The 23,469-nt window shown below is 43.0% G+C and overlaps 4 non-coding genes across 4 annotated transcripts; 3 read left to right on the forward strand and 1 right to left on the reverse strand.

Annotated features, from left to right (window-relative positions):
* Nucleotides 1-14,313: 14,313 nt before the first annotated feature.
* On the reverse strand, nt 14,314-14,388 carry Trnas-cga. The gene has a single exon. It is a non-coding gene; the product is annotated as a tRNA-Ser (tRNA).
* A 251-nt stretch (nt 14,389-14,639) lies between these two features.
* On the forward strand, nt 14,640-14,714 carry Trnas-cga. Its single transcript has one exon. It is a non-coding gene; the product is annotated as a tRNA-Ser (tRNA).
* Nucleotides 14,715-14,940: 226 nt separating this feature from the next.
* Nucleotides 14,941-15,015, forward strand: Trnas-cga. The gene has a single exon. It is a non-coding gene; the product is annotated as a tRNA-Ser (tRNA).
* Nucleotides 15,016-15,241: 226 nt separating this feature from the next.
* On the forward strand, nt 15,242-15,316 carry Trnas-cga. The gene has a single exon. It is a non-coding gene; the product is annotated as a tRNA-Ser (tRNA).
* Nucleotides 15,317-23,469: the final 8,153 nt, after the last annotated feature.

Below are 23,469 nucleotides of genomic sequence, written 5' to 3' on the forward strand. Positions count from 1 at the left end.
TAAACTGAAGGAAACACATTCGGTTGAACTATTGTAAAACGTACAGAACATCTTCTATGATTTAACGTTTGAGTTCTACATGAGCCATTGAGCTGCACATACCTTTCAGAAGTACGTAAGGTTTATCTCTTTTCAAAAATTTCCTGTACTTACTTTGATTAATTTGTTCCTGTTGTTAATAATTCACATAAAGGCTTCGCCTAAAGCTAAAGCAGAAGAATCACGCATCCCGCAAGGCGATTCATTGATGAAACTTGTTGTCATGTACCTTAATTGCTTTATGTTCTGCCAAGAGAATGGCATAGGTCAAGGGAAATCGTATGACGCAGACATGTGCAGACCATACATGTAGAAGACAGTAGGCCACAACGGGACGGCAAAACTATCTCAGGAGCACGTGGCTGGAAGGAGTTTGTGTATCCGGTAAGTGGGAGAATAATAGGCTGCGCGAATATTCTGGAAGCTTTGTTTTGAATATAAATCTTCCACAGCGTGAGAGACGATAGCCGTAGGTGATTCACCTATCTAAGTCAGCAGAACAAGATATCGAGATATCGATGACGTCACGAAATAGTACGCCAGATTTATTAACCCTTAACATTATATAGCATCATTGTAATAATGTATACTATAAATGTAAGTATATATTGTGCCTGCCGCTAAAACTCAGAAAGGAGTCCCGGTACGATGAAGAGAGTTGTATGGTGTAGTAGCCCTCTACCTCCCATCCATGAAGAAGGTTCCTGTTTTTACCTGAAGGAACGGGCTTTTGAAGATATAAGTGCTGGAAAATAACTGTGATCACTTCTCAGTTTTGGTTATTGATAACTTGATGCCAGTGTCTGAGTTTAATTTGTACAGCACTGAATATGATCACTATGTGATCAAAAATCGATTCTGCTATCAATAAAACATCAATATTACGGCCAACGCTGACCTTCCTTTTAATTTAACATACATGATCGTTGTGCGCACAGTACTCCATGGAGTCGCTAATCAACACTGGTGGAATTATTTACTTGGATGCACCATGCGGCACCGGGAAAAAATTTCTAATAAATCTATTGCTGGCGGAAATACATGTTAAACAACACATCGCATTTGTACTGGCATCATCCGGCATTGCAGCCATACTTATGGAAGGAGGATGGGCTGCCCATTCAGCCCTGCAACTGCCGTTGAATGTAGTCGAAGAACAGTTCCCGGTATGTAAAATCTTCAGACCATCTGGACGGGGTGAACTTCTAAAGCAAGATAAAATTATCTTCTGAAATGAATTCACAATGGCACGTAAAAAAATCACTCAGACCCATGGACAGAACATTACAAGACTTGCGAGAAAACTCTCAAGTGACTGGAGGAGCTCTACCCAAACCCTCAGGAGATTTCCGACAAACACTACCATTTACTCCCATGTCCACATTAACACATGAGATCAATGCATGCTTAAAAAATCACATCTCTGGCCACACATACAAATACTGTGACTAACAAAAAATATGAGTTGACTATCTAAAGACGAAACAACAGCACATTTTGCTGAACAACTTTTACAAATAGGTGAAGGCACATATCCTACTCACCAGTCAACCGGCGTCATTAAACTCAACAATGATTTCTGCAGCATAGCCTCTATTGAAATCGAAATCATCGACCAAATTCATCCAAACAGTGTTCTCAACTATACCAATCTGGACTATCTATTTGAAAGGCAATTTTGGCAACTAGAAATAATATCCATAAATCTGATACGCTTTTATATCCATCGTAAGAATAATACACTCCTGGAAATGGAAAATAGAACACATTGACACCGGCGTGTCAGACCCACCATACTTTCTCTGGACACTGCGAGAGGGCTGTACTAGCAATGATCACACGCACGGCACAGCGGACACACCAGAAACCGCGGTGTTGGCCGTCGAATGGCGCTAGCTGCGCAGCATTTGTGCACCGCCGCCGTCAGTGTCAGCCAGTTTGCCGTGGCATACGGAGCTCCATCGCAGTCTTTAACACTGGTAGCATGCCGCGACAGCGTGGACGTGAACCGTATGTGCAGTTGACGGACTTTGAGCGAGGGCGTATAGTGGGCATGCGGGAGGCCGGGTGGACGTACCGCCGAATTGCTCAACACGTGGGGCGTGAGGTCTCCACAGTACATCGATGTTGTCGCCAGTGGTCGGCGGAAGGTGCACGTGCCCGTCGACCTGGGACCGGACCGCAGCGACGCACGGATGCACGCCAAGACCGTAGGATCCTACGCAGTGCCGTAGGGGACCGCACCGCCACTTCCCAGCAAATTAGGGACACTGTTGCTCCTGGGGTATCGGCGAGGACCATTCGCAACCGTCTCCATGAAGCTGGGCTACGGTCCCGCACACCGTTAGGCCGTCTTCCGCTCACGCCCCAACATCGTGCAGCCCGCCTCCAGTGGTGTCGCGACAGGCGTGAATGGAGGGACGAATGGAGACGTGTCGTCTTCAGCGATGAGAGTCGCTTCTGCCTTGGTGCCAATGATGGTCGTATGCGTGTTTGGCGCCCTGCAGGTGAGCGCCACAATCAGGACTGCATACGACCGAGGGACACAGGGCCAACACCCAGCATCATGGTGTGGGGAGCGATCTCCTACACTGGCCGTACACCACTGGTGATCGTCGAGGGTACACTGAATAGTGCACGGTACATCCAAACCGTCATCGAACCCATCGTTCTACCATTCCTAGACCGGCAAGGGAACTTGCTGTTCCAACAGGACAATGCACGTCCGCATGTATCCCATGCCACCCAACGTGCTCTAGAAGGTGTAAGTCAACTACCCTGGCCAGCAAGATCTCCGGATCTGTCCCCCATTGAGCATGTTTGGGACTGGATGAAGCGTCGTCTCACGCGGTCTGCAAGTCCAGCACGAACGCTGGTCCAACTGAGGCGCCAGGTGGAAATGGCATGGCAAGCCGTTCCACAGGACTACATCCAGCATCTCTACGATCGTCTCCATGGGAGAATAGCAGCCTGCATTGCCGCGAAAGGTGGATATACACTGTACTAGTGCCGACATTGTGCATGCTCTGTTGCCTGTGTCTATGTGCCTGTGGTTCTGTCAGTGTGATCATGTGATGTATCTGACCCCAGGAATGTGTCAATAAAGTTTCCTCTTCCTGGGACAATGAATTCACGGTCTTCTTATGTCAATTTCCAGGAGTGTATTTACGACGATATCAGTTTTATAATGCAAAAGAAAATTCCAGTGAAGAGAGAACATATAAATCGATCGGCCACAGTGGTAAACATTGAAGGCAGTGTGAACTTGCCTAAGAATTTCAGACTTTATAAACTCCTTGCAAGTACCAGGAATACCATTACACTGCCTTCGACTTAAAACTAGATCTCCGATTGTACTACTCAGAAATCTCATCCCACCAAAATTATGTGATGGAACGAGGACGATCGTCAAATAACTATCGAATAAAATCATCGAAGCCGAACTTGTGACTGGAAAGTACAAAGGACATACACTAAACATCCCCTGAATGCCACTGACCCCTACTGAATTGCCATTCCAATTTAAAAGACTGCAATTTCCAAATAAATTAGCCTTCAGTTTTACAATTAGCGAAGCGCATGGACAAACTTTAAAATATTGAGGAATCAATCTCAAAGAGTCCTGCTTCTCTCACGGTCATTTGTATGCAGCCTGCTTTCGAGTTGGAAATTCGAAAAATTTGTGCACATATACCCCAGATGAAAAAATGAAAAATGTAAATAGTTATAATATGTTTCCAATAAAATTTTTAACCCTTATACTTTAACAAGTATTGTAAATAGTTAGAATATGTTCTCAATAATTTTTTTACCTCTTATACTTCTTTTATTTCAACTATCACACAATGTCATATCAACGTCTTGAGTGAAGCCGGGTACCCCATCTAGTTCAAAACTAAAGCTGGAAGTGCGGAAAGCGACATCAGTAGGTCAACTGCGCTTAGTTAATCAACATCGTTTCGTTAGTTTATCAGTCTGATGCTGACATGTCTTGGAGGCGTACATACAGATGAACGGATGCTTGCTAATGCGTCTGACGCGCAAACCGTAGAAGCCAGATAGCCAGTTTGCATAGCATTCAAACGTATGAATTGCTGCTCCGTAATTTATTAGCTTTGGTGTTAGTTAAGAAATCATGTTAACTTCTTATAAGGTTCTGAACTAGTTTTGATTAGCAAAATGATTTGGATCCATGTTTATACGCGTCAGTATTTGCGTGTGGACAAAGCAGCGACTTTTGTCTGTAAATGAGTATTATTGTACTTGTGAAGTTATTTAGAACGATAGTAGTTCACGTTGTTTATTCCTGACGCAGCTACATCAAGAAGGGCAAGTGATTCTGGCACTTGGATTATCATTTGCTTATTTTGCGATGTTACTTAGCTTTTGCATACGATAATAAATTGTTACTTGCATGATGTAGTTTGATGTCCCAATATGTCAGCAAGTTCAGAATACACTTGTGAGCAAAAACTTGCAGTGAAAACCTCGAATGCATCTTTCCTTTTGTAGGAATGTTCTAAAGTCCTGCGTAGCAGATGCAATTACCACTTTTCAGTTTCAAAGTGATATTTAAGTTATTTAATGGGTTTGCATTTTAGCTATATTTCATTTAAAGTTTAACACACTGGATCCAACGGACGTACTAAATACGTTCACTGTTTTAACCATAAAATCCGAAGGACGTATGTCATATGTTCCTCACTTCCGACTTATTTATTTGTGATTTAAACGCTTGATTTGCATCTATAAGTGGTGAGACTAATTGTTTTGTTTGTCGTAAGGGCATTGTTGATGGCTAGCGAGCGCCAGTCTCTCCTTAATGATACCAGTGTTACGTGAACTGCGCGCACGCTCGGAATATTGTTGAAGGTTGTTTTGTTCTGTGTCGGCTTCCGTTTGTTCTATAGCGTGCATCCTTACCGTATGTAAAAACATATAAATACTGAATATGGCTAACAGACATCGCTTGTACCAAACTTAGAGATTGAAGAACTCTTGAACAATCGCTCAGAACTTGACGATCTTTCGGACGACATCGGCCATTTTTCAGAAGACGACGATGACTCATGTGAGCTGGAGAGTGACACCTGTGCTGCTGATAGAAACGCTGGTAGTGAGTATGAAGAAGCTAAAGCACAAGTTTCTATTAGTCAGGTTTGTCATTCAGTTTAACAGCGGGCCCTTCTTAAAGAATGGTGGCATTTTGATGCACTCCCTGAATTACCTCTGTTTGAAGAAACGAGTGGAATTCATGTTTCTGTCAAACGTTATCAACAGAACTAGACTTTGTTGCAATTTTTTGATCACAGCATGTTTCTAAAAGTAAAGTCAGAGACAAATACACATGCTACTAATACTGTTTTTGAACTTCGTCGCCAGAACAGAATCAACGCAAAATCTTTATCGAAGAAATGGAGAGTAGTGAGGATACATGAAGTGTATGAATTTTTTGCAATCGTTTTGCACGTGTGTGTTGTAAAGAAACCTAAACTTAGGGATTCTTGGTCTGAAAGCCCTGCGCTTGCTTCATCATTTGCTTCTCAGCTAATGTCTCGAGATACACTTTTTGCCATGTTCAGGATGCTGCATGTGAACAATAATGCGCTATGGATACCTCAACAAGAACCAGGCCTTGACCCTCTGCATAAAATAAGACCTGTTTGGTACTTTTTCACGGAAAGATGCTGAAAAGTCTTTTATCCATCACGAAGTGGATGAAGCTATATGTCCTTTTCGAGGAAGAATTGCATTCCGTGTTTATATGAAAGAGAAGCCAGATAAGTATGGGATAAAACTGTATGTTGTAAGTCATGATCAAACAGGTTACATATACAATACTGCAGTTTAGACTGGAGGGAAAGGAAATGTTGACAATTCTGTCCAATCCCTGCTGCTGAGGCTATGTTCCTCTTACTTGGGAAAAGGACATGTGGTATACATGGACAAATTTTATACATGTCCTGCAGTCCTTGAAGAACTATGGGAAAGAAATACACCGGGCATTGGAACTGCGATGAAGAAAGGATAGGTTAGCCTAAGAGACCTAACAGATCAAAAACTAAAGAAAGGAGAAATGACATTTCGTCCCAAAGGACACCTTTTCTGCTTGAAATGGAAAGACAAACGTGATGTACTCATGTTGTCAACACAGCATAAGATGACTGCTTCACATATCAGTATAAAATGCAGGAGTGGTTATATTGAGGTATTAAAGCCAGACGTTGTACTAGACTACAACTTGTCTAAACAGGTGTTGGAAGAGGAGACCAGCTGATGAGTTACTATCTCTTCCAGCAAAAGACTGTAAAATGGTGGAAAAAGATTTTCTTCCATATTTTTATGAGGGCAGTTGTGAATGCCAACATTATTCACAATATCAAAATATCAAAAAACTGTTCATTAGCAGATTTGATCTGTAAATTAGCAAAGAAATTGGTTCAGAAAGGAGGAGAGGAACTAAATAAAGACGCACATTCAGCATATGGAGTTGCAAGTGCAAACAGACTCACAGCACGTCATTTTTCTGAAAAACAGCCACCAACAGAAAAGAAAACAAACCCAGCTAGAAGATTCAATGTCTGTTGGGAACAAGGGAAAGCTGCAGGCAAGGTAGCGAGGAAAGAGACCAGATTCTGCTGTAGGCCATTTAACACTGGCCTTTGTGTTCCCGTGTGGTCTGAAAGATTTCATATCCGAGTGACATTCTCTAATTTGTAGAAAGGAGAACAAACATTTCACAATAAAACATTTTACCTATAAGTGAAGCATTAAGTATTTCCTGCTGACAAGTGATTTTAAATCAATAGTCTACCATTCCCTACGACTTATGAAAATTTTGTCCACTTCGGGAAAAAATGCTGAAAAACAGTATCTTTAGAGTAATATCTACAAATCCCTGTATTATTTATTTGTGCTAAGCCCATACATATTCATAAAGATGAAAGATGGAAGGTTAAGCTGATGTACTGGCTAAAGGGGTAAGAAGATTAGTAAACTTATTAAAAAATTGTAAATTGCAGCAAATTTCCTCAGGATCCGGGAATTAACTGGACTGCCGACCCGTTAGGGTCCAATGTGTTATCTCCTCGTGAGAAGTACCCTCATGACCTCGTACAAGGTTGATTGCAGGACATGTCGTATAGGTTCGACTTGGAAGGTAGGTGTCTGAGATCAAAGTCATTTGTATGCTTTTACAGTCAAGTGTCAGACATGACTGTATCCACCAAACCATTGCATATTTGTATTACAGTTGATAAGATAATTACGTACATCGCAAGTAAACGAAAAATATGATCTTCACAATGCTGGCAAAATTATTCTTGTGGCTCACCAACTTCTTGCACGGACACTTCTTTATTATGGTCTTAAGTGGGTAGATACAATATGTATAAGCAAGGACGGAGCAAAAGGGCTGCCCTTCGATGCAACAATTACGGTAGATACTGCGCCGTCGGTGTTAAGGCTCCCACAGAATCTGCCATACTCTGAGATTCTATTGGCATGCTACTTTCAATGAGGGAAAAGTGGTACGACAGCCAAGCATTCAAGTTGTTGGACCCTGACACCGAGAAAATATCAGTTCTATCCCATTCAGTTTTAGTTTTCAGTTAGTAAACAGCTTCGAGCCAGTATTAGGGATAGTTACGCATAATTTCAAGAGAAAATCCGCTAAATTACTTAATAAATAACCTGCCTGTTTCCAAAATGGAGTGATAGAGAATATATTCTACAGTAGATTCTGTTCAGAAACATTCGCATTGTAAGGTTTAGATGAAATTTATATAATAGCATATGGAAGTAGACAAAATTCGTACCTTTTAAATTAATTTGTAGAGTACATTTTTGTGACTGGGTTTGTAATACACTGCCTGCCAAAAAGTGAAGCACCCAGAAGACATGGTTGGATGTCAGTGAAACTTCGTACAAGCACACATCAATGGAGTGTACGTAGATGATTAGATCTGCGATTCTCTGTGACAGGTAGAGCGACCAGTAGAGAACATTAGTGTTGTTCGTGTTTAGTGCTATGAGCAGGTCTAGCAGGGTAAGTTTGGTCGACTACGTCTAAACACCACAGGGGAGGATCGCCGTTTTGTGCAACAAGCATATCGTAGCCCCATTACGTGTGCTCCTGCCATCTGAGAACAAGTAACGGACTCACTTCAACATTTTGTATCATCCCATACCACTGGTCGTAGGCTAGCAGCCGGACTATAGAATTATCATCCTTTGCGTTGACTATCGTTAACACCACAAAACATATGGCTGTATCTGGGGTGGTTCCGTGACTAGGAAGCATGAACTGTTGATGAATGCCATCGTAATGTTGTAACCTCCCCCCTCACTTATCGACCTTAATGACAGTGAAAAATTAAACCGCGTGTACCTAATGGAAATTTGGGAAAAGCAATCGTCACCGAAGTTAATCTATCGGTAAAGAGGGAGGAAAGGGTTACATCTAAATGAAAGGAAAAATGCAAATGAAACTGGTGGAAATTAATTTTGAAAAGGGGTAAAGTTAATAAAGAAAGTAAATGTGCGGCCGTTACGTTAACAATTAACTAGCGGTAATTAGATATTTGAGATTTGGGGGAAATCACGGTCGCCAGTCCTAAGGACAATTACTATAGTAACTGAAAAAGAAAGGTTATTACACATATAATTAACACTAGAAGCGTGGCAAGTGAAGGTTGACACGTGTAGTGTGAAAACTGAAAGTTTGTCAGAAGTAATAAATTTCGCTACACTCTGACTTAATTTAGCAAAAGAATTAATAAAACCGGAAAATCGAAAGTTAATTTAGTGACTGAAGTTAATAGTGAGCTTTCTTTCTGAAGCACATCGAAATCCAGTAAAATACGGTTAGTCTTGGACTACCTCAACAATCATTTCAAAAGCAACTTGACTCTACGCAATTTAGAAACAAGAGATTTTACTTTGAACTTGAATTAAATGATTCTGAACTATTAACAATGGTAAAATTTAGAACGTACCAAGCTGAGCTGCAGTCACAGGTAAGCTAAAATATGCTAACAAAACTCGCACTCTAAATTTGTGCTCGTGTAACCTAAATATTGTAGCCAGCTACTGAACTTTGAAATTAAAGCAGTGAAATCTAATTATATTATTTTAATGCTGGCGTTTGAATTTCAACGACACTCGGGTTCATTTCGGAAAAGGAAGGGACCCTGCTTGGCAATGCAATTGGGACAATGAGCAACAAAGGTTCATGCTAAGTTGCTGTAATTTTGCGAGGCAAATGGAACAATTTGAAAAGCTGAGGTCTGCCATACAGTTCTGAAACTTTACGTGCTTTTAGTCTTCCTTGTTGGTTGATTGAAGGTTTGAAGCCGTCGATCGAGGAGGTGGCGACAGTCACTCATTGTCGGCCGTCGCTGTTGCAGAAGCTGGATGTTGGCGCGCCTTCTTCTCGACACGGTCACCAGGCGAAATGGGCTCTTGATGTGCGCCAGCTAATGCTTCCCGTCCGCGACACCATGTCAGAAACTATCATCGCGAGTCGAGCGCAATTACATGCTGCCAAACCCCGAAAGCGCGGCAACTCGCGGGAGCGTCACACAACACCTGCTCCACTCGCTACTCCCGCCAGACTCTCACTGCTCCGCCCGCGCTTCACGCGGCAGAGTTAACACTACCAAAGATCCTACACACTTTGAGTCTTCACACGACCTATCGATGTAATCGTTCGATAGTAGTTTTCCCTAGGCAAGACCCAGCGTAAAAATACAAATTATATTTACGAAACAAACCAATTATATTACAATATATAAAGAGACAGAAATGTCATATATTCAGGTAACAAAAATAAGGAAAACAAATTATAGTACAATAGATGGAAATAGGAGGATATGCATTTCCGGCGTTACAATGTGTTCAGTGATGAATCGTGGTACTGCACTACCCCGGAAGACAACCGTCGACATATGTGGTGGCGTCCTGGGGCGAGGTCCGATTTTCCGGTGTTTTGGAGGTTCAATGCGTTGTTACTCCTGGCGTCATAGTGTGGAGAGCTATTGGATATGACTTCTGGCTACTGCCGGTTGCGATTGAGGGAACTCCGACGGCACAACGCTATGCCACGGACGTCCTACGTTCTACGTCGTCATGTGTGTTACCTCCAGTGCGTCGACCATTTTTCAACTGTACATTGCTCGTTCACACATGGCACATGTCTCTAAGCTATCCGTGTGATGTGGCCACGAATTTGCTATAGCTATCCTCGATAGAATACGCGTGGGACCAGTCCGGACGTCAACTCCATCCCAGTGCCAGTATCCGGGATATCAAGGACTAGTTACAACAGCTGAGAGTCAGCTTAGCTCAGGAGAAGATACAACGGCTTTATGACGCCATTCCCAACCAGATCAGTGCAGAGAGGGTGTCCAGAGGACTGAAACGGCATAGTGTTAGGTGGACTCATACTGACTCTTTTGTGATCACTGAAATAGCATCACATGAAGTTTAGTTTAGTTTCTTCGTTCCCTTCTGGATGCTTCACTTTTTTGTCAGGCAGTGTGTATACGAGGTGTGTTCAAGTTTTAAAGAACACGATTTTCTTTCTTAGGACCGAGTGTTGGTTAAAACAGTTGGAACATTTCCTCTGGAACAGACGGCAGCTCTGAACGGCTCACAGAATTCTAGGAGCTGAGACGATAGTTTGGAGTGATTATCACACTGATAATGACAACGTTTTCATGAAAGAAAATAATCATTCGTTTTCTCCAATTACGTGCTGTAACACTAATTTAAATAAATTTTCAGCAGAATGAGACGTATGCTGGAGGTATCATGAACTCAATGAATGTGCGTTCGTGTGTGTGACAGTTCAAAGAGGGTCGAACGTCGTGTGCCAACGAAACGAAACATTCTCCGCTTCGCACCAGCCGTGTTGACAACGTAGTACAGCGGGTGGAGACACGTGTGTTAGAGGATCCCCGACTGAATGTGAAAGACATCGCCTCCACTGGTTGCCATTTCCGTGAGACCTGTGCCACATTCCTGCAAGACGACCTGAAAGTGTTGTCCAGGTGAGTGCAACGAAAGCTGAAGGAGGACCTCGAAGCTGTGCGGATGGCAGTTTGCCAGGTGATGTTGGCAATGATGGTACAAATGGGACTTTCTTTTAAACAACTCTGAGAATGGATGAGGGATGGATAACGTTTTTCATTCCTGAAATGAAGTGTCAGTTAACTCAGTGGAATCGCACAGATTCACGGGTACCAAAAAAATTTCGGTTAACGGCAAGTACTGGAAAAATGTTGGTGCCCATGCATTGAAACAGCGACGACGTAATGCTTACTCATTGTGTTCCAAAGGCACTGTGGTGACAGGTGCAGCTATCTAGACGTTTTGAAGAACAGCACTGCAAGAAAAATAGTCCGACAAGGACTTCACCAAGGCAATGTACCAGCGCTTTAGTTAAACACGGTGCGGGGATGTCTTCTTCAAAACAAGTCTGAAGTGGTTCATGGTTACCCTTATTCTAATGACCTGACTCCTAGCAATTTTTGGCTTTTTTCATAGTTGGAAGACACAGTCCACAGTCGCATATTCTGCAGTCGTCTTGTTGTTGCGTGTATTTTCGTGATTAGGCTCCTAAAGCAGCATTTGCAGAGGCTATTGAATCATGACATTCAACAAACGTAGCATCCATTTTGCACAAAGCCTTCTCACAATTAATGGCCCCGACATTAGAAGATGCCCAGTCTCTTATCATACTGTGCACTTTCTAGAGGTTTGCGTCAGCATATTTGGGACCTTATCCGTGTGAATCATCTTCACGAGAGACACTGTCTACTTTGCTTTCACTTATTTAGTTACCTGTTCACTCTGCCACAGGTAATTTACAGGGTGATATCACAAATGTCATTTTACTTGACATAGGAAACGATAATTCAAAAAATAACTAATTCACGCACATAGTAATATTGTCTCATGTGTGTCAAGATTAATATGTTGTTTGGTGTATTTTAATAAGTAGTGTGCACACTGACACACACGCACGTGGGATGTTTTTTTTTTTCTTTTTTTTCTTTTTTTTTTTTTGACAAAATGTCTGTATATAATATACTTCTTACTCAATATAAAGTTTTAAAGGATGTTTAAAACTTTAAAATTGAAATGATGTAAGTTTACTAACGTACTGCCAAACCATTTACGTAATGTGCAGCCGTGGACAAAACGAGCGAGACCCTTCCCCTTTTCGTTATGCTGATCAGCACTGCTTTAAAGTCTGCTACGCAGCATAACAGGCAAGGCGACGAAGTGCTACCAACATACTACGCACTGATGTGAAATTGAAAAACTATTCGAACTTTGTCAGACTGTTTTCAATCATGTGTAAGACCATATAAATTCTGGTTAGTGTGTTAAACACAACACGTAAATATGAGACATAAATGAAAGAAGAAACTTTAATTAGTATGAACTCTACTAATAAAAATGAATTTCAGCTTATCGAGATAACATAACTGTTTTAGTGAGACAAAGTACGCCAGATCGCTACGAATTAGCAAAATACTATGCGCATTCGGCTGCGAAACGGTCTGAATCAACGTTCAGACCAGTCATACTGGATTACCGTTGCTGACCTACCATGAAAGTCTGCAAATTTAACAATGCGTGAAGATTCATAAGGATTCAGTTAAAAATCATTCAGTGCCATACCCAAGTCAGTTCGACTATTGACAGAAGCGGAAAAAGTAGGCAGTAACAAGTATGAAATTCTACAAGAGTTTCATATTGACATCCACAGGGCGCCGGTACACAATAATGGTAGCAGTAAAAAGTATTGAGGGCGCGAGAATTTCAGAAAACTGCTTTACTGATAGTCTATCTGCCTCCATTGAAATTAGAACCGAAAACAAACCAGACCTCCCTTGCAGTAGCAAACACCTTTCACTACGCTAGCCGGCCGAAGTGGCCGTGCGGTTAAAGGCGCTGCAGTCTGGAACCGCAAGGCCACTACTGTCGCAGGTTCGAATCCTGCCTCGGGCATGGATGTTTGTGATGTCCTTAGGTTAGTTAGGTTTAACTAGTTCTAAGTTCTAGGGGACTAATGACCTCAGCAGTTGAGTCCCATAGTGCTCAGAGCCATTTAGAGCCACTACGCTAGCAGACAACCCGAACAACCCTCTATTATTACCCCAGACAGGAATAAGCTGGCAATTTCGCAATGAAAATGGCAAAATGATGTGCAGTTTCTGTTGCATAGAGCTTTCTGGACTCAAAAACATGAATTTTCTACCTCTATGGCACCGCTTATGTGACAATCATTCGGGATGTTTATCGAAATAACAGAATACTGTTATTAGCGAGTAAATTTAGTAGGATAATTCTGCACCACCCCAGGAAATAAACGGCGACGTAGCTGCCGAACGTATTCTACAGCGTTTCGAATTCTTCATTAGACATGCCACAGCCAGAAAACCTCCATTAGTCGAAGTGTTTTTTAAGCTAGCTAGCAATGGGAACGCGGTGGCATTAATACTGGGATCTGAATTATCACGTGTATAGGCAAATGGGTTTTATTTGCATTCCTGGAAACGTGATTCGGATTGGAAGCGTAACTACGATTAATATGCTGATGTATCGACTGTAATTAGAACATTTCGCATAAAGAGTAGGGGTAATTATTTATGCGGCCCTCATCTTCAGTAACTGTCGTAGCTATTTTCAATATCAGGATTTCGTCACCTAAATCGGTAAAAATGGAACCCTACAAGTCTCACTTTCTTGACCGTCTATCTGTCTACCCAATCCTTAAAACCCGTTTACCTCGAGTACGGGTAGATATAATAAGCGGAAATGTATCGCACTTCCTGCGGTACACGGTCCCTTGGTGGTGTAAAAAAGTGAGCTTCTATTTCAACGCAATCTAAAGATACGGCCGCTTATGTAAAGAAAATTTACGCGAAATGTCAAAAAATGGCTCTAAAATCTATGCGACCAACCTGCTTAGGTCATCAGTCCCCTAGACCTAGAACTACTTAAACCTACCTAACCTAACACACATCCATGCCTGGGGAAGGATTCGAATTGACGGCGCAAGCAGCCGCGCGGTCCACGATATGACGCCGTTGAACACACGGCTAACACGCGCCCAGGCGATGCTGTGGCGCCTTCGAAGCGCGAGCTTCGCCAGAGCTAGCTATATCAGCACATCAGCTGACCGAGGTTTCTTCCTGCTTCTAGTCTAATGGACAATGGCAACGCCGTAGAATACGAAACTTCCTGGCAGATTAAAACTGTGTGCCCGACCGAGACTCGAACTCGGGACCTTTGCCTTTCGCGGGCAAATGCTCTACCAACTGAGCTACCGAAGCACGACTCACGCCCGGTACTCACAGCTTTACTTCTGCCAGTACCTCGTCTCCTACCTTCCAAACTTTACAGAAGCTCTCCTGCGAACCAGCACTCCTGAAAGAAAGGATATTGCGGAGACATGGCTTAGCCACAGCCTGGGGGATGTTTCCAGAATGAGATTTTCACTCTGCAGCGGAGAGCTTCTGTAAAGTTTGGAAGGTAGGAGACGAGGTACTGGCAGAAGTAAAGCTGTGAGTACCGGGCGTGAGTCGTGCTTCGGTAGCTCAGTTGGTAGAGCATTTGCCCGCGAAAGGCAAAGGTCCCGAGTTCGAGTCTCGGTCGGGCACACAGTTTTAATCTGCCAGGAAGTTTCATATCAGCGCACACTCCGCTGCAGAGTGAAAATCTCGTTCTGGAAACATCCCCCAGGCTGTGGCTAAGCCATGTCTCCGCAATATCCTTTCTTTCAGGAGTGCTAGTTCTGCAAGGTTCGCAGGAGAGCTTCTGTAAAGTTTGGAAGGTAGGAGACGAGGTACTGGCAGAAGTAAAGCTGTGAGTACCGGGCGTGAGTCGTGCTTCGGTAGCTCAGTTGGTAGAGCATTTGCCCGCGAAAGGCAAAGGTCCCGAGTTCGAGTCTCGGTCGGGCACACAGTTTTAATCTGCCAGGAAGTTTCATATCAGCGCACACTCCGCTGCAGAGTGAAAATCTCATTCTGGAAACATCCCCCAGGCTGTGGCTAAGCCATGTCTCCGCAATATCCTTTCTTTCAGGAGTGCTAGTTCTGCAAGGTTCGCAGGAGAGCTTCTGTAAAGTTTGGAAGGTAGGAGACGAGGTACTGGCAGAAGTAAAGCTGTGAGTACCGGGCGTGAGTCGTGCTTCGGTAGCTCAGTTGGTAGAGCATTTGCCCGCGAAAGGCAAAGGTCCCGAGTTCGAGTCTCGGTCGGGCACACAGTTTTAATCTGCCAGGAAGTTTCATATCAGCGCACACTCCGCTGCAGAGTGAAAATCTCATTCTGGCCGTAGAATACGTTTGACAACTATGTGACGATCCATTTACGTTCTTGAGTGGTTCATAATTATGTTAGTAAATCCACTCAATATTTTTATGTCCTTTGAATTACTTTTGCTACATGATTCGCACTGAAGACGTGGGAAATGTATGTTATTTGGTCCATGAAGGACGTTCCAACAGAAATTGCTGCTTACATTGACATTTATATTGCGAATTAGTAATCTTATCCATCACATGGACAACGAGGATGCCCTGTTTTGCTACAGTTGTTTCATAGTTTAGCAGTATTGTGTGTTGGTGGCGTTGCTAGTTTACATACTGCGCATGTAACACACAATGAAAGCGTTGGATTCCTACAGTGATCAGTCTACTTGAAAAAAAGTTTGTTGCCATTGTAATTTATGTAACTTGCTCTTCGACTTCCAATTTGACAATTTGTGGAAGGGTGCTTTACCTTGTTAGTCCTAGTTTCAGACATTGTCTGACTGAGAAAACGTAGGCATAAAGGAGTCAGTGAAAGCAAGTATTCGCTGTTATAGCAAACTTTAGAATCCACTGGACACTTGAATTCTCTATATTGATTCGGAGGATTTTGTTATTCCTCTTGTTATTTACTGTCTCAATGTCATCCGTGAGAATAAAATTAAAGGCAGTGGTATTAGGCTCCTGATCTATATACTGTGTACTAATATTCTGCGCTGCTACGTAAATTTTAAAGGTTATATTCTTTACGTAAAACAGAATATCGGTTTCAGTCCTAGGATCGACGATAAACTTCAGAAATACAATTACAGAATAATGGCATATCGATTATGGCTCCTCACCATCAACAATAGTTGTTACCCGTAGTTTTGTATTTGCTATTTGACCGTCGTCACCCTTTAGAGACCAATCTGATCTTTCCACAATGTCATTTTTGACTTGTTTCTTAATATGTCCTATAACCACAGATTTGTTGAAAGTATTAACTGCTAAATACGCTATTCCACAAATTAAAACTTCCAGTTATTCTTTATATCTTGAAACTTACTACCGTTCACTTTCACTGAAGAAAAGATATATAATAATAAAATGAAATCAAAGATTAGAATCTCAAACCATATTGTGAATGGTTAAAATGAAATGAACTAAAAATAATCATTTGTGTAAAACATATTACTGTTCAAGAGAACTTCGGCACCTCTCAAAATTTCCTACACCTCTGATGTTTAGCCACATGTGGTCCAATAGTGGGTCTCAGGAAACAGCACTGTTTAGACGTCACAAAATAAAGCCTCAAAAATCAGTAAATAAAACTATTCTACTGTTGCTCCGAATCGCATATACCATCCGCCCTCTGCTGCGACAAAGACTCGAAGTCTATTGGGTATTTGATTTTTCTCTTCCTTTTAGGGCCTGCTTGCCTCCCCTTCTAGTCAAACCTTCGCTCTCCAATTACGCCTTCATCGGCGAGCTTCTCCTCAATATTTTTCATTTGTGCTGAATTGCTTTTTACCTTCTTGCATATACAAGTATGTCATGTATTTTTTAGAGACTGCATGAAAATATGGCGTAAGCATTTCTTCTCTTAACAAATGAAATATTACATACCTTGTTGTGAATTAATTTGTTTGCCCAGATTACACTTATTGCGTTTCCTTAAAACTATATAAAATATACGTCTGTAAAAAAAAAAAAAAAAAAAAAAAACTTGAAACATCTGTTGCAGCTGATTGGTTAAGGCCTGAAAAAAAACCCACCTCTGCTGATGCTGCTTAGAATCGCGTATAGACTCCTTCGGCTTCCACAACGGCTCGAAGTCTGTTGGGCATTGAGCCCATAGCTCTGGTCACAGAAATAGGAGATTTAAGTAAATAATTCCAAGCGTCATGAATCACATCACAAAGCTGTCGACGGTGACTGTCCCTTTTCCCGTATTACTCTGCCCATTTCTGTCCAAATATTCTCTCAATGGGATTCATGCCAGCTCCTTTAGTTGGCCATTCCATACAGTAATATTACTACGATCGTCGAACCACCTCTTAACCACACGTGACATATGAATAAGCGAGCGATCTTGTTGGAACATGACCTTGCAGTCACAGAAGGAAACATCACGTTCTCCAGAATTGATATGTAATTGCGCGCATCGAGTCTTCCTTCCACTCCCCACAGGAGCTCACACCCTTCGGACGATATCCATGCCCATACCGTTACCGACTCCCTGCCACTCCTTCGGCAACTGTAAATATATTTTGGATTATACCTAGCACCTTTTGGTCGGTAAACAAGTACTTTTCCGGTTGATGTCGTAGAGAAAACTTTTTCGTCCGTGAAAATCACTCACCTCCAAAACTGGAGAGGTTTGTCGACATTTTCAGCAGCAAAAGCAAGGCGGGCTTCTCTGTGGGAAAATGTCAATGTCTCTTTCACAGCAGCGCTTCCATTCAGGTTACCCCCTCTTCGACTTGCGAAGACCCATAGTTCTTGCTATATAGCCATTTGAAAACCTCACTGAATGATTCGTTGTAGTTAATATATGCTGCGAAAACAGCGCTAGTAGGAAACAGACTGCCTCCTCCACGATTGCAGCCGCAACGCAATGGCCAAGTATGTGTAACACGGAAATCGATGGCATAAACGAGAGATCGCAATCGCGTACCCGTGTCATTACATACTGGAGCAATTTAGAATCTGTAATTTTTCTCAGAAGGGACTAGTCCGCTCTTGTCATGTCTTATCCTGATAAATATTACATGAAATGAAACGTTTACGTTTTGCATATAAGGTAGGCCTAACGCAAGAAACATTCCTAAAATATCTGAGACTACCTGAAGAACACTCCGTGAATTTTAGCTGTAGAAGGTTGTCTTATAAGAAGGAAAACGTGTTTATCCTCGCTCGCCGTGTTTCCAAGTGGCACAGTTTACTCTGAGGCATACATAGTTCTCGCCGGGCGTAAGAAGCGACTCGACTAACGAGGGGAACTCGCCAGGTGCCATACGCTGATTGTCCGGAAACTTTGCTCAGTGAAGGAGCAGACAATATAAGCGAACATGTGTTTCGGCTTATCTGCAGACACTCGACCGTTTCGGAGAAAACGATGGTCAAAGTTATCAACGCGACGTTGCTATACTGTAGATACCTTTTTCGTCGTAACTGCCGTCAGTGTCACGTCTGCTGTGCAGCGAGCTACCTTAATTTAAGTATTAACTGTATTTTTCTTGCTTGCCACTTCTTCTTCCGTGTGTTTTTGCTTTTAGGAAGCTTTAATTGTCGAGTGCTAGTAATAGTGTTCCATAGATTTCGTGTTTATTTTGAATACAGTCAGAGAGAGTCCCTTTGGTTCAAAAATGGCTCTGAGCACTATGCGACTTAACTTCTGAGGTCATCAGTCGCCTAGAACTTAGAACTAATTAAACCTAAGGACACCACACACATCCATGCCCGAGTCAGGATTCGAACCTGCGACCGTGGCGATCGCTCGGCTCCAGACTGTAGCGCCTAGAACCGCACGGCCACTCCGGCCGGCAGAGTCCCTTTAGTCAGCCACAGTGCCAGTAGTGCTAGTGTTTGTTTTGAATACAGTCCAGAGACAGGTAGTGCTATTTTCATTGTTTTCTACAAGAAGTGTCTAGTAACCACAGTTTATTCAACTATCAGCCGTCTTTAGTGAATTAGCAGTCTAGTTAAAAGTTGATTAACTCTCTACAGTTTATTCAACTATCAGCCGTCTTTAGTGAATTAGCTGTCTAGTTAAAAGTTGATTAACTCTCTACAATAAATTGATTTCTTAGGATGGATAGGATGTGTGACTGCTATGTACGGACGCAGGAGGAGCTGGCCACTGTTCGCGAACAGCTGAACGTGTTTATGGCCGCGGTCAGCCGTCTGCAGGCTGCTGCCTTGGAGTGTAGCGGCAGTGGGGGAGTCTGGTGCGTCGCGTGGTACACCCCAGGTGTTACATGCTTCACCCACTGTCCCTGCTGTCGAGACATCTTCGCGGGTACCGGGCGCGGTTGGGCCACCCTCTCCCCAAGGGGAGTAGCGGGTTCAGCGGCGTTCGCGTGGCACGAGGCGGAGGGTAAATGTGGAGGCTGGCCGTGTGGCATCGCCCGCTCTGCCTGTGAGTGGACATGTGACCGCTCCTTCAGCAAGGTCCAAGCAGGCACACGGGGGGAGGGGTTTATTAGTGATTGGGAGCTCCAACGTTAGGCGGGTGATGGAGCCCTTAGGGAAATAGCGGAAAGGTCGGGGAAGAAGGCCAGTGTTCACTCTGTCTGCTTCCCGGGGGGTCTCATCCGAGATGTGGAGGAGGCCCTGCCGGCGGCGATAGAGAGCATTGGGTGCACCCGACTGCAAATTGTTGCTCATGTCGGCACCAATGACTCCTGCCGACTGGGTTCAGAGGTCATCCTCAGTTCATACAGGCGGTTGGCGGAGTTGGTGAAGGCGGAAAGCCTCGCTCGCGGGGTGGAATCTGAGCTAACTATTTGTCGTATCGTTCCCAGAACCGATTGCGGTCCTCTGGTTTGGAGTCGAGTGGAAGGCTTAACCAGAGGCTCAGACGATTCTACGGAGATCTGGGGTGCAAATTTCTCGACCTCCGCTATCGGGTGGAGAAATGAAGGGTCCCCCTGAATAGGTCAGGCGTGCACTACACGCAGGAAGCGGCTACAAGGGTAGCGGAGTACGTGTGGAGTGCACATGTGGGTTTCTTAGGTTAGAGAATTCCCTCCCTAGGCCCGACAAGACGCCTCCTCAGACGCGGCGAGGTAGGAGTAGGCAAAATGCAACAAGGAGTAACAATATTAATCTGCTAATAGTAAACTACAGGAGCGTCTATAGAAAGGTCCCAGAACTGCTCTCATTAATAAACGGTCACAATTCCCACATAGTACTAGGGACAGAAAATTGGCTGAAACCAGATGTAAACAGTAATGAAATTCTAAACTCAGATTGGAATGTATACTGCAGAGGCAGGCTGGACAGTGAAGGGGGAGGCGTGTTTATAGCGATAAGAAGTGCAATAGCATCGAAGGAAATTGACGGAGATCCGAAATGTGAAATTATTTGATGAGGGTCACGGTTAAAGCAGGCTCAGACATGGTAATTGGATGTCTCTATAGGCCCCCTGGCTCAGCAACTGCTGTGACTGAGCACCTGAAGGATAATTTAGAAAATATTTCGAGTAGATTTCCCCACCATGTTATAGTTCTGGGTGGAGATTTTAATTTGCCGAATATAGACTGGGAGACTCAAACTTTCATAACGGGTGGCAGGGACAAGTAATCCAGTGAAATTTTTTAAAGTGCTTTATCTGAAAACTACCTTGAGCAGTTAAACAGAGAACCGACTCGTGGCGATAACATATTAGACCTTCTGGTGACAAACAGACCCGAACTATTTGAAACAGTTAACGCAAAACAGGGAATGAGCGATCATAAAGCGGTTACTGCATCGATGATTTCAGCCGTAAATAGAAATATTAAAAAAGGTAGGAAGATTTTTCTGTTTAGCAAAAGTGACAAAAAGCAGATTTCAGAGTACCTGATGGCTCAACACAAAAGTTTTGTCTCAAGTACAGATTGTGTTGAGGATCAGTGGACAAAGATCAAAACCATCGTACAATATGTGTTAGATGAGTATGTGCCAAGCAAGATCGTAAGAGATGGAAAAGAGCCACCGTGGTACGACAACCGAGTTAGAAAACTGCTGCGGAAGCAAAGGAAACTTCACAGCAAGCATAAACATAGACAAAGCCTTGCAGACAAACAAAAATTACACGAAGCGAAATGTAGTGTGAGGAGGGGTATGCGAGAGGCGTTCAATGAATTCGAAAGTAAACTTCTATGTACTGACTTGGCAGAAAATTCGAAGAAATTTTGGTCTGATGTCAAAGCGGTAGGTGGCTCAAAACAAAATGTCCAGACACTCTGTGACCAAAATGGTACTGAAACAGAGGATGACAGACTAAAGGCCGAAGTACTAAATGTCTTTTTCCAAAGCTGTTTCACAGAGGAAGACTGCTGTACTTCCTTCTCTAGATTGTCGCACAGATGACGAAATGGTAGATATCGAAATAGACGACAGAGGGATAGAGAAACAATTAAAATCGCTCAAAAGAGGAAAGGCCGCTGGACCTGATGCGATACCAGTTCGATTTTACACAGAGTACGCGAAGGAACTTGCCCCCCTTCTTGCAGCGGTGTACCGTAGGTCTCTAGAAGAGCGTAGCTTTCCAAAGGATTGGAAAAGGGCACAGGTGATCCCCGTTTTCAAGAAGGGACGTCGAACAGATGTGCAGAACTATAGACCTATATCTCTAACGTCTACCAGTTGTAGAATTTTGGAACACGTATTATGTTCGAGTATAATGACTTTTCTGGAGACTAGAAATCTACTGTGAAGGAATCAGCATGGGTTTCGAAAAAGACGATCGTGTGAAACCCAGCTCGCGCTATTCGTCCACGAGACTCAGAGGGCCATAGACACGGGTTCCCAGGTAGATGCCGTGTTTCTTGACTTACGCAAGGCGTTCGATACACTTCCCCACAGTCGTTTAATTAACAAAGTAAGAGCATATGGACTACCAGACCAATTGTGAGATTGGATTGAAGAGTTCCTAGATAACAGAATGCAGCATGTCATTCTCAATGGAGAGAAGTCTCAGGTGTGCCGCAGGGGAGTGTCGTAGGACCGTTGCTATTCACAATATACATAAATGACCTTCTGGATGACATCGGAAGTCCACTGAGGCTTTTTGCGGATGATGCTGTGGTATATCGAGAGGTTGTAACAATGGAAAATTGTACTGAAACGCAGGAGGATCTACAGCGAATTGACGAATGGCAATTGAATGTCAATGTAGACAAATGTAATGTGCTGCGAATACATAGAAAGAAAGATCCCTTATCATTTAGCTACAATATAGCAGGTCACAACTGGAAGCAGTTAATTCCATAAATTATCTGGGAGTACGCATTAGGAGTGATTTAAAATGGAATGATCATATAAAGTTGATCGTCGGTAAAGCAGATGCCAGACTGAGATTCATTGGAAGAATCCTAAGGAAATGCAATCCGAAAACAAAGGAAGTAGGTTACAGTACGCTTGTTCGCCCACTGCTTGAATACTGCTCAGCAGTGTGGGATCCGTACCAGATAGGGTTGATAGAAGAGATATAGAAGATCCAACGGAGAGCAGCGCGCTTCGTTACAGGATCATTTAGCAATCGCGAAAGCGTTACGGAGATGACAGATAAACTCCAGTGGAAGACTCTGCAGGAGAGACGCTCAGGCTTCTGTTAAAGTTTTGAGAACATACCTTCCCCGACGAGTCAAGCAGTATATTGCTCCCTCCTACGTATATCTCGCGAAGAGACCATGAGGATTAAATCAGAGAGATTAGAGCCCACACAGAGGCATACCGACAATCCTTCTTTCCACGAACAATACGAGACTGGAACAGAAGGGAGAACTGATAGAGCTACTCAAGGTACCCTCCGCCACACACCGTCAGGTGGCTTGCGGAGTATGGATGTAGATGTAGATGTAGATGTAGATGCACCCGAGCGTGGAATTGAAGCGGTGGCTCAGTGGCTACCGTCGTTCCTTCTTAACTTTGACTCCTGAGTTCGAGACCATATTGTTTTTTTATTATTATTTTTTATCAGAATTATCTACGAATGTTTTTTCCAGTTTATATTCAAATAATGATGTTGTTATTCGTCAGTTAACTTTCTGTGTAATCAATGAATTTAAAAAAAATAAACGACTGAGAAAATAATGTGAAATATTTTTGAACTTCCTTACAACCTGTAAGGTTGCAAGGACATTCACAAATATTTCACATCATTTTCTCATTCGTTTATTTTTTTAACTTCTTTCATTACACAGTAAATTAATTGACGAATAACGACAACATTGTTTCAACATAAAGTGGCAAAACATTCTTAGATAATTCAGGGTGAGGGGGGGGGGGGGGGGCAATCGGGTTTCTACCTCGCAGCGCCAAGTTCTGAAATCGCGACGGTAGCCGCTTAGCCACCGCTTTAATTGAATCCTTACACGCAAAAGACATCTACACTATAGCAACAGGGCATTGAAAA

This window comes from Schistocerca americana, chromosome 1 (assembly GCF_021461395.2).
Source record: "Schistocerca americana isolate TAMUIC-IGC-003095 chromosome 1, iqSchAmer2.1, whole genome shotgun sequence".
NCBI classification, from domain to species: domain Eukaryota; kingdom Metazoa; phylum Arthropoda; class Insecta; order Orthoptera; family Acrididae; genus Schistocerca; species Schistocerca americana.